Raw genomic sequence first — 15,091 nt, 5'->3', positions numbered from 1 at the left:
GGATATCCTGCAGGGGAATCTACTATCATTCATCATCAAGAGAAGTCCACCTGGTGCAGGAGCCAGCAATGACGGATGAGTATCTGGTTGTCAGAACCGTAGGGGAGGGGGATGCTACCCCAACCTGAGAAGCGAGCAATAACCAGCCATGTGTGTAAACCTGCAGGGAGTCTCACTGTCAGCTTTGAACTTCTGAGTGCAAAAGGAATGTGGTTGTTTCATGTTGACCAAGAACTAGGAAGGGTGTGAACTGGGAAACATTTCTCCAATTGAGCTAGATATACACAACCCACACCCACGACATTCTGAATAATTGTTTAACATTCCTCTCTATACTTTTTAATTTTTAACCTAATATACTCTCACTGGTGTCCTTTGGAAGAAAAAAAAAACCTTCCCCCAGATACGCCAACTCTTAATCAAACTTGACTCTATTTACTATTCAGTAGAAAATGAATCCACCTCAATGTATCAATTTTCCAGGGTGATGTTTAATTTATTTGTTTCATAATAGATTTCCCGAACTAGTAATCACACTCAACCCACTGTCCAGCAGTGGCTTGTTTAAAATGAAGTCTGGTTTAATGGATTTTCCATGTTATTCTGAAATGCAGTGCTTGCTTTTTCTTAACTTATATTGCAACCTCATCTTTCATTTTGCAAATGTAGACAGATCTGTATTATTCTAAAAGTTTCAAATGGATTACTGAGGTATACTGGAAAATGAATTTACTATTTAAACCGGAAGTGATTTGGTGTAGTTCAGCTTTGAAAAAAATATGGAAAATCATGTCATTAGTAATCACTTATTTGTTTATTGTACTTTATACAGATTTGGTGAGTCTTTGCATTAAATGCCAGCTTCCATCTGAAGACTTTCATACTAAAGTTGAGTGTGTCAGCCTGGCCAACACTGTTAGTCCCCACTCTCTCTGATTACACATGCTAAAAGAAGGGAACAAAAACAGAGCAAACATCCTCATGAATAGCTGGTAGCGTGAGGGCCCAAGGAGAAGGTCACTTCCTAAGCCCAACATGCCACCATGTAGACGAGTAGAGCATGCCTGTAAGCCCCAGCTTGCTGCTACCTAGGAGCAGAAAAAAAAAAAAAAAAAAACAGAATATTAGAAGTTCTGGAAGAAGGCATCAGATGCCAGTAAATTCCTTACAAATCCAATTCTGTTGATAAGATTTAATTTATTCCCCAAACTTTATTGTGGACACTATCAATATTAAGTGTACACTAGAATTTCTTCTGAGGTTGTTCATTTCATCAATATTTGTTGAGTGCCTACTAGGTGCCAAATAGTAAGTAGAGGGGAAGAAACATTTTTTTCTCCCCTTCTTCCTTTACATCTTTCTTCTTTTCTTCTTTTCAATAAAGTGTCACTTTATATCACACAATGGCCTTAAAATTTTGGCAGTCTTCCTGACACTGCCTCCCTATGGCCAGAATTGCTACCATGAGCCACCACAGTGGTTTGAATTACTTGACCTTATGAAGAAGGAATTCTAATCTTCCTATCACCTATTAATTATTTCTCACATGAAAGCTGATCCAAATGCATTTTAGTTTCTGAAACTCACTTTATGTTGTTTTTTTTCCATGCCCCTCACTCTTGGAAGTGAGACCCAGAAAATAGAATAGTTCAATCCTCCCTCCTATGGACAGCAGAGTTCGGGTTTTCTTTGTTTCTGAACTCAGATGACCACACAAAAACTTTTGATTTTCCTCCCTTGAACTAAGTTGGTTTGGGACATTTTGCTACAGCATTGAGATTGCCTGGTATTTTGCTTAAACCCAAATGTCTTCATTTGCTGATCTACTCCAAAGCTTCAGAACACCTTAGATAAATCTACTATATTTTACTAACTTTAATATTAATTTCAATATATTTAATGTAATTTTAACAAGGCAATCATCCTTAGGATACAGACTGTCTTTCAGGCTAAGCTTTTATTAGTTATTAGTTAGTAGGTAATATATTAAAGAGTGGTAGAATTGCAAAATGATATGTAAAATCCACTTATACCTTTTTCTTCTGCTGGAGTTAAATACCTGAAATTAGAAAGTTTAAAAAGAGCAGGGATTTCTTTTGGTCCCAGTACTGGAAAATATAGCTAGTCTAAGAGCATGACCCAGCATCTGTTGAGTGTGCTCCTTTTGCTCCATCCCATTTCATGAGCTAGAAGATCCAACGCAAATATGAGAGCAAAAGAGATTGGGAGAACAGAAGCTCTACTCCTCCTATTAAGAACGCCCACTCCTGTGAATGAAGCATTAACCCGCCACCCAATTACTTCTTCAAAATTCCACCTGTGCATTGGGAATTAAGCACATAGGCTGTGAATGTGGCTCCCTGATGCAGAGAGTTTGAGGAATACAGTCAAACCACAGCAAGGAATGCAAAAGAAAAATAATTTAAATGGTCACTCACTCAAACAAACAAAACCCACCTCTTTTCTATCCTGTTTTCTGCAGAAACCATACCCTCAGGATATAGCATCTAATTGGATGTAATAATAAAGTAGAAAGTCAGTGCCCTTTGTATCTGATCGTCCTTGCATTGAATTCTACTCCACCATCCTAGTAGCTGTGAAACTGGCATTTACTTGATATAAAATCTTGGTCTACAAGAGCTAGTTCCAGGACAGGCTCCAAAAGCTACAGAGAAACCCTGTCTCGAAAAAAAAAACTTACTATCTGTAGAAAATGACAAAAAAAGTTACTCTTCTTAAGGTTGAGAGTAGTGTAATAGAATAAATGTTAGCATCCCCCCCCCAAATGTGTTGGAACCCTAATCCCAGTATGTTACAGCGATTGGGAATGGGCATGTAGGAGGTGGGAGGTATTTGGTGATGAGGGTGGGAGTCTCACAATATGGAATTAACATTTGCACAAGCAGAAGCACAAGGTGAATAACCACCTCTGGATTTCTCGACACCGGGTCAGGCTTTAATAAGAAGGAAGAGACCTCTTTCCAAGTGGAGGAGCATTCTTCCTAAGAGTTGCCAGTCTTCGGAGTCACAAACAATAGATGCTTCTTGTTAAAGATGCTGTCTTAGTCTTGATTGTTATTGATGTGTCAAAATATGCTGAGAGATTCAACTTAAGAGAGGAAGGGGTTTATCTGGCTCACAGTTTCAGGTTACAGTCTTCTCCAACCCTGCAGGGAGTTATGTGGCAGGACCTTCAAATAGGCAGTTATATACATCCTCAGGTGGGAGTAGAGAGCAATGAATGAATGCATGCATCTTAGTGTTCGTCTTGCTTTCTCTACTCTTAAACAATCCAGATTCCTCTGCCCAGAGCCTGATGCAGCACAATGAGAAGCATCTTCCTATATCACTAAGGTAATCAGTATAATTTTCCATAGACATGCCCAAAGGCAAATCTGATCTAGACAGTATTTTTTAAAATTGAGATTGCTTTCCCAAGTGAATCTAGACTGTGCCAAGTTAACAGTTAACATTAAACATCAGAGATGTCCAGTCTACAGTATTTTGTTGTTGCAGCCTGAACAGGCAGGATACATATGGAGATTATTCAATATTCAGTATTATTCCTACTACCTTACTTAGATTAAAGGAAAATAGATTCAATACTCGACATCAATTTATTGTATTAACTGCCCATATTGCCCCTAGTTAATTCTGTGTCATATTAGCTGTGTTTATAGCCTTGTAATTGAGATTCAGTTGATGCCCGCAAGGTCCTAGAAGAGGCGATCAGATATGAACATTCCCTAAACATTTAGTCCCTTAGAAACAGTGATTGAGTTATATTATTTTGTTAAGCTCTTGCTCATTTGGTAGAAATTTGAGTAATGGAAACTTAATGAGCCTTTTGTCATTAAAAGTATGTCTCTATCCTAAACAAGAATGTGTTTGTGAAGAGTTGATTGTCTTTACACTTTCTGGGCCCAACTTGGGACTGATCGCTTGTTTAATGGGAAGTATAATCAGAGCAGTGAGAGAATTGTTTCATTCTTTAAATCATGGAAGTCCTGAAACTTCATTAGGAAGACATGGGCAGATGCAAAAAAAAAAAAACTATTACATTAATTTAGATATATCACATGTTTTTGAATAATGTAAGTGTCCTTGTCCTCCTAGATGAGTTTGTTAATTCATTTGGTGGAATTTGATGTGTATGTATCTTCCTTAAAGAAGAGAAATAGGATCATTTGCAAGGGATACAATAGAGATCTGCACATTTGTTTTAATCTCTGGTGATAAACTACTGTAACTGGGAAAATGTCCTCTCCTTATTTTCTAGAGTTAGCTTGATATTCAACAGCCTAATACTGATTTAGTGTGGGTGGAGCAGGGAAGCAAAGAATTGGAAAACATTCTCAGGGACAGATAAATATCAGAGAGAGGAAAGGGGGGGAAAGAGGTTTTATGGGCTAGCCTTCAACTTCTGATGACCCTAAGAATGACATCCCTCCAGAGATGAACAGCTCTTTGATTATCTGCATTGTTGTAGGGCAGAGGTGAGGGAGGTGCATCTTCATTGCCCCTCAGGTTTTAGGACTTCAACCAACAGCTCATAATTTATTGGTCTTGCAGAAAGTGTGGTGTTAGAGTGCTGTTAGATAATAAGAATAACAATAATCTCTGCAGACACTTTCTGGTTGTTTACTATCTATCTGAAACTAAATTTAGATTTAAATATGAAAGATCGAGTTTCTTCATTCGAATTCTTAGGTATCTAATAGCCTCATGAGAGAATTAAAATATATGTCCCAATGTGTAAATTGACTTAGAGCTATGTTTGAAATCAAAGTCCATAAAAGAACAGCCTGAATTGGAAGGTTTGGATCAACAGATTTTCTGATAAAAAACTCCTAAGAGAGACATGTGAAGGAAACAGACTAGGGTGGAAGAAACTAAGCAAAAAACGTGTGCTTTCTCTCTCTCTCTCTCTCTCTCTCTCTCTCTCACACACACACACACACACACACACACACACACACCATATATTTTCTTTATTGCTCTCATGAAAACATATATATAAACATATTCATAGATACATCTGCATATAAAATATTTATACATGCCTATATGTTATCCATATTTGTCAACAACAATTCTATGTAAATGAGGTTCTAAAAAATGGGATAAGATCAGACCTTAAGGAAGCAGGCCACTTGTTATCCTAGGAGAAAGGCCTTTCTTGAGCTACACTCAGAGTGAGAGCTTTTTGTTTGGAACCAGGAAAAAAAAATCTGTAAATATGAGTCAAGCACTTGTTGACAGATACAAATAGATTTTTGCTTAATAGTGAATTTGGCCTGTCAGTGAGGTGTGTTTTCATAAAACATTTTTCCAAAGGTACTCCATAATATCCGGTTATATTTTCATTTTGATTTGACACATCAGGGAACAGAATGTCAGCTGATGGTTTATAGGTCCTCCAGGGGAATTGGGTAACCTTGGGCTCGGAACATCTCTAATTGGTTCCAGCTTTCAATTTCTTGTAATGTACTCCATCAGAGCTTATTTAATTCTGGTCAGTAATAAATCAAAGTCGTGTTTCAGAGTACTTATCTGATTCACTGCCCACTCAAATATTCACATTTTAAGATTACAATGAATTGAAGGAAGGTTTCTTTGGAAGTATTACTCAGTATCGGTTACTATGGTTTCCGTATGAATTTGAAACCCCAGATTATAGCACTTGGCTTAAAGGTTGAAGAAGTGAGTAGTCAGTTACTTAATTATCTTCCTAATTTATTGCTTGAAATGGTCATATTTCATGTTATTTTCTAATGGTCTTCCCAATGTCTTTTCATAATGTGCTTTTAATCTGTAGCTTAAGATATGTTTTATTGGGAAAAAAAGAGGATAAAGGAAACTTTCTGTGACCTCCAGGATTTCCTTCTTGTTCTTTGTTTCATGGGAAAACTTTTAAACTTGCCTGTATATGACATTCAATCTAGTGAGCAACCTTACTGTCTGAGTTTCATGTTTAAACCTTGTTTTTAATGGTTTGACCTATACATAGCCACAGAGAAGAAATTCCTTATGAAGGGAAATGAAGAGGAAGAGACAAAAGAGTTCTCAGTCTCTCCCCTCCCCTGTTCCTTGCTCCCTTCCCCCTTCTTCCCTCCATCCTGGATACTTCATACATAATCTTTTTGTACACTGTGATGTGTCATTCTGATTGGTTTAATAAAAAGCTGAATGGCCAATAGCTAGGCAGGATTTTCAGGAACATAGGATGCTGGGAAGAAGAAGAGCAAAGTTGCCAGCCAGAAAAAGAGGAAGCAGCATGGACAGTACCACGTAAAGGTAGTAAAGCCATGAGAAAAAAAAAGTAGATTGATAAAAATGGGTTAATTTAAGTTGCAAGAGCTAATGAGTAATAAGTCTAAGCTATCAATTGATCTTTTATAATTAATAATAAGTCTCCATGTCATTTTTGGGGAGCCAGTTGTCCCAACAAAAACATCTGCCTACACACATGACCAGGGTAGTACTACCTGATTAAAATTATAACTGGAGCTTGAATTCAAAAGGACTTATTTCTATGCTTATAAAATAGAGCTTAGTGATCTATGTAGAAGAGGAGGCAAAAAGACTGTAAGAACCAGAGGGATACATGATGCTGTGGAAACTGTCTTCCAGACACAATAGGACTGATGCACAGATGAAATCACAGAGATGTGGCAACACACACCAGACCTGGACAGGTACAATACAGATGGGGCTCCCAGCACCGAGAGGAAGAAGAGGATATAAGCTCTCACCCGTAACCTAGGAAGTTATTTGTAGCTTATACCTGGTGACAGAGGGAGTATCAGTTTCTCAGTGGAGTGTCCCTGGGGATATCAAGCATACTCCAGGACAGGTTCCATGCCCAGAAGTTGTTGGCCAACACAAGCTCAATGGTTTTTGTTTGTGGACATTTTTGTTTTTAATTTGTTTTTTGTTTTTGTTTTTTGGTCTTGCTGGTTTTCTTTTGTTTTATTTTCATTTGTGAGTATTTGTGTGTACATGCATGTGTATGTATGTGTATGTATGTGTATGTGTGTGAGTGTTTAGAGAAAGGGGTAAAAATCATAAAGTTGGATTGGTAAGGGGAATGGAGGAGGGGAACACATGATCAAAATATATTGTTTGAAAGAATTCTAAATAAAAAAAATTAACTTGAAATAAAAGGGGTTTTTGATGGATAGTGATGGCGTATTCCTTTAATCTCAGCTCTGGAGAGGCAGAGGCAAGAGGCTCTCTGTGAGTTCAAGGCCAGCCTTGCTTACATAGTGAGTTCCAGAATAACCAGGGCTATTACACAGAGAAACTCTGTCTTGAAACAAAAACAAACAAACAAAGTTTTTGCAACAAAACTAAAGTAGGAAGCGCTGGCAGTTAATATCTTCCTGAATTTTGTTACTCTCACACATTTCTTCCTGAAACAAGAGAATTCAAGAGGGCTTACTCAAGTCTTCAAAAGACAAACAGGCTTAGGAAAGTATTCGTTTATTTGAATAGCTTCTGTCCTGCCATTTGCCTGTTTCCAATTGAAATGAGTAATGTTTTTCGACACTGTTTATCTGCAGAAAAAGTAGAAAGCTTGAAGTAAGTATTTTAGTTATTTATGAGAGACAGTAAAAAAATCTTACAAAGCAATTCTTGGTTGGCCTAATTATGTATTATGGGAAACCCTGATTAACCTAATTAGATCCCTACTTATGTCCATTTCAGTAGTGCTGCTTAGATCCACTCTGTAGCTTCTCCGCACTAATTATCCCTGTATTGCTCCTATTAAATGAACAGAAAAAGCTTCCAGTTGCCCTTCCCATTTTTGTCTCTCTATTTCGGTTTGAAATAGAAGAAGCATTTGAAAGTTTAAAATTTTTCCTCTTGTTAATGGTGTTATCCTACAGCCATTATCCAGAATCAGTATAGTCCTTTAGAGATTCACAGTAGCACACGCATCTTCTTTTATCATATTCTCTTCTTCCACTCTCTATGAGTTACATAAAGCTAACTTTGACCCTCCCCTAGTCTCTTCATTCACACCAACCCTTTGAGGTGGTCACATGGCATAGGTCAGCACCCAGAATATCCTATCATAATTAATTAAAGAACTGAAGATGGGCGAGTCCATAGATATCCCTGCCCTATCCAATGCCATCTTACTAAGACAGCAAGGATTTTCTGAATTTTAATTTATAAGTAATTATAATCTGAACAGCCAAATGGAAAGACATTTTCTTCCTCCCACTTGATTATATAAAAGACAGCATGTCAGGAGCTATTCCTGCTCTGCTTTCAGAATCATCTAGTTACTATTGCTACAATGATTCAGAGATAGGTACTTCAGTCAACTCCATTTTGCACATGAGAAACTAAGACTTTGAATTATCTTGTAGCCTTGTGAAGATCACAGGCTGTTTCTGGCGAATGATAGTCTGCCTTGAACTTATTTGCTTCAACTGAGGTTTGTAAATCACTACATACCATCTGTAGCTGTCCAAGTGAGTCAATGGAAATTCCATATTCGGCATTCAAGTTGCGTGTTGTAATGGAGGAATGAAGAGAAAGGATGGGGAGGATACAAAGGACACCATGAGTCAGAAGGCCGTATTATTCCGTGACTGGAGAGCAACATAAACATTTTGAGAAGTTATGGGCCAAAGTTGGCTGTTTTTAAATTGAGATTGTATTTATTTTCAAGACATTGTTCACTGAGGGAAAATATGTGAACCACTGTTGGAACATACAGATCTTCAATAAATGCCAAAGTCTTTTGCTTTTTCACTTTGATTCTTAAGACTGCAAATGACGTTACATCTTCACTAAAGAACTATTTTCCAATGTTTATTGTTTAAGAATTTCTTATATAGATACATACAATTTTCTCTGATCAAAACCCACCTTCCCCTTCAATTCTTTCCCCAGTCCCCTACTCACCACTTTTAGACCCTATTTTCTGGACTCTGCTTTATTTTCTTAGCTCACTGAGTGAACTTCGTAATTTCTTTATACAAATGGATGTAGTACTATCCATAAGCACATCCCTGAAGAAAACTGAGACTTCCTCACCCAGCAGCCATCAACTGCCAATAGCACCTCAGAACTTTATGGCCCCTCTCTCATTCACATTGTGATTTGGAGTGACATACCCTTGTGCAGGTCTTAAGCATGCAGTCACGACCATTGTGTATCCATGTATACAACATCCCTGTCATGTCTTGAAAATACTGCTTATTTGCAGGCATCCACTGTATCTGACTCCTCCAGTCTTTTATCTCCTCTTCTATGATGATACCTGAGCTGTGAGGGGAGAGAATATTGGATAGATGTCCCATCTGGAGCTTAGCACTCTGCTTTCTTGCATTCTCTGTACAACCCGTTGTTGCTCTTTATATTAATAATCATATATTGAAGCTGGGCGGTAGTGGCACACGCCTTTAATCCCAGCACTCAGGAGTCAGAGGCAGGCGGATCTCTGGGAGGTCGAGGCCAGCCTGGTCTACAAGAGCTAGTTCCAGGACAGGAACCAAAAAGCTACGGAGAAACCCTGTCTCGAAAAATCCAAAAAAAAAAAAAAAAATCATATATTGAAAAAAGAAAATTCTCTGACAATTGTTGAGAGACTCATGGATAGGTGTATATATTGTTATATTGCTTATCAGAAAACTCACTATATATGTGAATAATTACACTTTTGACTCCCAATCAATCATGAATTCCCACTTTGCCAGGAAAGACATAATCATAGCTATATGGTATTTTACTGAAGATACTATGCTTCCTTATTGCTGGCTAGCTTCCAAAGTGCTATGCCAGGTAAGAGGTGCTCACTGGCATATAGTCAGTAAGTAGCTGCTTTCTGATTGGGTTTGTGGCCTGTTCAATGGGAGGGAATTACGTGAGTGGTACTTTAAAATGGCCAGAGAGGATATAACCTGTTATTATTAAAATAACAATGCTAAATGGTCATGTTATCAAATTGTCATTTAAATGTTTAGGTATATATTAAAAAATCTGGACTGCTCAACTTTGATCAGAAAAGGTTATTTTTGCAGTGGGAAACAATGTAGAGATACATATCTGGTCAAAATGTTGAGAATAAGAAACTGAGCTCTTGGGCCTAAATCAAACACCTTTATCAACCTCTTCTCTCCCTGCCAAGGATCAATAAGTATGGAGGAAGAGGAAGCAGACAGAGCATAAAAGCAGAGGAATGGGAGTAGTGCCACAAAAAAAAAAAAAAAAACTGTCTTCTAGATATAATATGCCCATCATACCCATTAACTCTCAAAGTTGTGCTTGCCTGTTTATGACCTGCACAAGATCAAGCCAGTCAAAATTTGAGCATATACAAAAGCAGTACCCTCTAGGCCCTGCTCCTTCCTGAGGCCCATAGGAAGTGGCACTATTAGGAAGTGTGGCCTTGTTGGAGGAAGGATGTCACTGGCGTGTGCTTCAAGGTCTCAGATGCTCAAGCCAGAGCCAGTGTTCCTCTCTCTTCCTGATGCCTGTCAATGTGGATGTAGAACTCTCAGCTCCCTCTCTAGCACCATATCTACCTGCATGCCACCATGCTTCCCACCGTGATGTCATGGACTAAACCTACACTTTCCTTTGTAGGAGTTGCTATTGTCCTGGTGCCTCTTCACAGCAATAGAAAACCTAACTAAGGCAGCAGAAGATGGCTGCTGGGGAGGGGGATTATGGTTTTAGAATGTTGCCACTGGTGGAGTTTGCATATTCCATTGGATGGCCCCATACCCATGGACAAATGAGCAGCATTAACTGAATGTACTAGATTATCAAAATAAGAATTTGGAAGGGGATATGTTAGGAGGAACATGAGGGGCATAATAGGGATAGGCATTTTCATATTTAATTGTATGTATGCATGGAATTTTCAAGCGTAAATAAAACAAACCAGAAAGAACAATGCAATGCCATATAATAAAACCTATTAAAACTTACAGATAGGATGGCATAATTGTATACTCCCAATGACTCAGTAAACTTTACTACCAATACTTTCAAAAGAATGACAGACATAACAAGGAAAAACAAGTCATAGTGTTTATTTATTTTTTTGTGCTGTGGAAAAAGTGATTTGGAAGTCAAATATTTATTCATTTGTTTCATAGATTTTTGTTGCACTGGGCCCTTGTTTTGTAGTTGGCAGCCTGGTCATATAGAAACCCAAATTTTGCTGAAAACTCGTTTTCTACTCTAAGTCCATTCTGGTTTCATTTACCCTTGAACAATGAATAATGCAGTGTTCAATTATTTCGTTCTTTCTTTTTTTCTACTATGCTTGCAAATGAACTCAGCTCTTAAATAATATCCAGTTGCATTTTGCTGTAACAGATGCAGGTTGGGGTCATGGTCAAAAGGCAGAAACCTTCTAACCCACCGCATGATTGCTTTAGGTGTGGATTTCCAAAGCTTTACTTCCAATGACCCTTGCCGTGCATTTCAGGCAAATGGTGAGACATAATTTTATTCCAGATATTCTAATTTCTTGACTGCAGCTGAATATGGCTTTATTTTCCATTTGTTGGCCTAGAACATTCTCTCAGATTAAGAAGAAGGCAGCTTTTGGCCACTTCTAAGCACATGTCCGCTAGAGCTGAGTAGTAACAGCCTGGGTTCTGACTTTTTATAGCCCATTTCATTCCTAGTTTGAGGAATAAATTCTTTATTACATCTGTGAGCAGTACCAGAATGGCCTTTGGTAAAAGTGCATGAACAGAACTAGCAAGGATAATTGAAATTTACACATTTAAATCTAATTCTGTTTGGCTCATTTTCAAAGTATTAAGTCCTTGCTATATATATATATATATATATATATATATATATATATATATATATATCACTACACTGATGCATATATGTTGAACTAAGTGTGTCAAGATCTGTTATCTAGATTGGTCTATGCATATTTAGTGTAATCTTAACTTTATGCAGCTATGCCATTCAGCTAGTCCTGGAAAATGTCAACTTCCTTCTTGTCCTTTTGTTAGTTATGAAGTTTTAAAGCCTTACATTTTTTTGATATATTTGTTTAAATCAAAACTAATTTCATGTTGGAAATCTTCTGTTGAGTTTTCAATAAAAAAAAAAATCAGAGAAACTAGAGAATGATACTTGCAGCTTCGCCAGGCCCTCTTCTCTACAAGGGTGATTTAAAATGGACTCTGTGCTGCCTAGATTCCCATTCATCTTCTCATGACTCCTGACCTGTGGTATTCACCCTCTTCTATGACTCTTTGCTCCTGTGTGTAGGACCGTCTGGTGACTTGCTTCCAACCACTAAAACTAAGATTAATAGGGTGCCTCTTTGGTGGTTAGGGGATACAAGGACACAACTTTGATTGTGCTTGCTTCTCTCTTTCTCTGTTTAGAGACCAGTGAACCAAGCTGCCGTGCTGGAAAGTTCCATATGGCAAGGAATTGAGGCACAGTTCTTATCAATAGACAGCTAGGAAATAGCCATGACAAACGGAATTTGACCACATGCCCATGCGGTTGGAAGCAGATCTTTTTCCCAGTCAAGGTTTCAGAGGAGATTAAGGACTTGTCAAGTCTATGAATGTAGCTTGTGATAGGCTTGAAACCAGAAAACCCAGCTAAGCCGTGTCTGTATTCCTTCCTCATGGAAGTCACAAGAGAACAAATGCAGGTGCTTTTAACCCTCTTAGTGTTTGGTAATTTCCAATGCAGCAATAGATAGCGAATAGTACTAGATAGTCCTCTATGTCTGCTCTGACATCACTACAGAATGAGCTGTCACTTGTGCTGGTAGAATTAACATTTCCCGTATAAGTTGAGCATTTGGATTGCTCTGTTCTTGGTATTAGGAATACCACAGGGGTGGTCATAATCATATGTGTAGTATTACCCATTGTTTTGAGGAGGTAACACATAGCCTATTCCAAAATTCAAAGGTAAAACAGGCTAAAAATAATTACCTTTCACTTTTATGCCCTACTATACACTTTTCCACTACAAACAAGTTCAAGTATAAATTTTAATTCCTTCTAGAGATTGTGTTTTAGTGCCTAAGAGACAACATCTAATGCCTTCTGTCCTGTCCCTTGCTTTTAATCAAGCAATAATATCTAGTTTATTCCATACTAACACCTGAGGGATATTATTCCTATGGCTGAACAATAAAATTATTATTTAATACTATTGCTGCTTATCTATTAATATACAATAAATGTGCTGTAAATGATTTACTCATAGGCAAGCAGTTACTTGTAGAATTTCACTTCTGGTGATGTCATATGAGATACCATGGACCAACTTCCAATAGGAAAACCAACAGTCTTGGACAAATGTGACTTTTTTCTGTCTGTAAAAGATGCTTGTTTAATTTCAATTAGAACTAAGAGAAGAAAGGTTTGTTGGTTTTTTTTTTAAAAGATAGAGGGAAAAATCCATTTATACCTGAGCAGAACTCCTGTGCTTGAAATGCAATTTACTGGATCAATAATTGTATTGGTTTTCAATGAGTCCACTTAGAAAAATAAATCCCAAACCAATAAAATAAAAAAGCATAAAAATTAATCAGTGAAAGTCCTTAAGATTTTACCTCCATGGCTCTAGGGTAGAGATGGGTCATGGTATATTACTATTTGTTTGTTTGTCCAACTAGTACTGGCTGATGCCAACAGTTCAAGTCAACTGAAAATATTATTGCTTTGGGGAAGCATTATTTTATAGGCAAGATAATATGAGCTTGCAATGTGGTTGTCTAACCGAGTAAGAGTGTGAAATTGTACAAGTGACGTAGTCACTGGGAACATGGATAAAATGTGTAGTTGATTTGCCCCAAATAGCATAATCAGTGTGCATTCTGTCAACAGAGAAGGAAAGCCTTTCTACTTCTCCAATCTCTTCTGATATTTCAGTGGAAACTTTTATAGGTGCTGACTCATTCCATTTTAATTTTTCCTGGGTAATTGTAATTATCATTCATATCGTTTTCCTGTGGCTTCACTTTTCACCATATCACACACGCTGTACATAAATTTTACACTACCACCAAGTAGGGTTCTTCAATGTCTAACTTATATTTGAGTGTTGAGTCTAATTCTTTCATGCATTGCAATTTTGTACTAAAACCCTTTTTAACAATTTTATATTAGTATACTCTGAGTTGTCATAAAGGGGATTTGCTTTTTTTTTCTTAAAATTTATCTGTTAAATACAACATAGAACTAGATAAGTCTTTTAAAAATAGATATTATGAGCCAGGCGGTGGTAGTGTATGCCTTTACTCTCAGCACTTGGGAGGCAGAGGCAAGCAGATCTCTGTGAGTTTGAGGCCAGCCTGATCTGCAAGAGCTAGTTCCAGGACAGGCACCAAAGCTACACAGAGAAACCCTGTCTCAAAAAACAAAACAAAACAAAAAATAGATATTATGAACTGAGTATTTATGTACCCTTAAAATCCATGTGTTGCGATCCTAATCAGTTGATGCAGTGGTTATAGCATGTAATAGGCACTTGGCTAGATAAATCAGCTTCTGAGGAAGGAGCCTTCCTTTTGCAGTTGGTGCCTCCTAAAGTGGACTACACAGAGGCCCCTTTCATCTGCCATTGAAAATCCAATGGAGAGATGGGACTATGCAACCTGAAAGGCTTCTCACCAGATCTCAACCTTGCTGGCACCCTGGTCCTGCACTTCCAACCCGAGAAGCAGGTTTCTGTGGTCTATGAGCCATCTGGTCAGTGGAACATTACTGTAGCCGCCCGAAATGGCAAAGACCCTCAGGTAATCAAGAAAGAACAGGAAATTAGGGAAGGCTCTGCAGTCATGTCAAGAGTACGTTGACTCAATCATTTCATAAGCAACCCATTATGCATTAGTGCCATTCATTAATCACCATATTGATGACAGAAAGCCACGTAAGACTTGGTTACCTCCTCTGAACACACATGGCAAGTGGGAGGCAGAGTCGATAAAAACAAATGAATTGCCAGTCTTCCTCCAGAAATCTTAGCAGAGCACTGGGGACAGAGGTCTAGTCCAGCCTCTGACTCAGACTTTCTCATGTTAAAATTAATGTCATTATTATATTGATGACACATTTCAGGCACA

This window comes from Microtus oregoni, unplaced genomic scaffold (assembly GCF_018167655.1).
Source record: "Microtus oregoni isolate MIOR12 unplaced genomic scaffold, Mior012 000022F_ref0000154, whole genome shotgun sequence".
NCBI lineage: Eukaryota > Metazoa > Chordata > Mammalia > Rodentia > Cricetidae > Microtus > Microtus oregoni.
Note: the sequence above shows the minus strand (reverse complement) of the source record.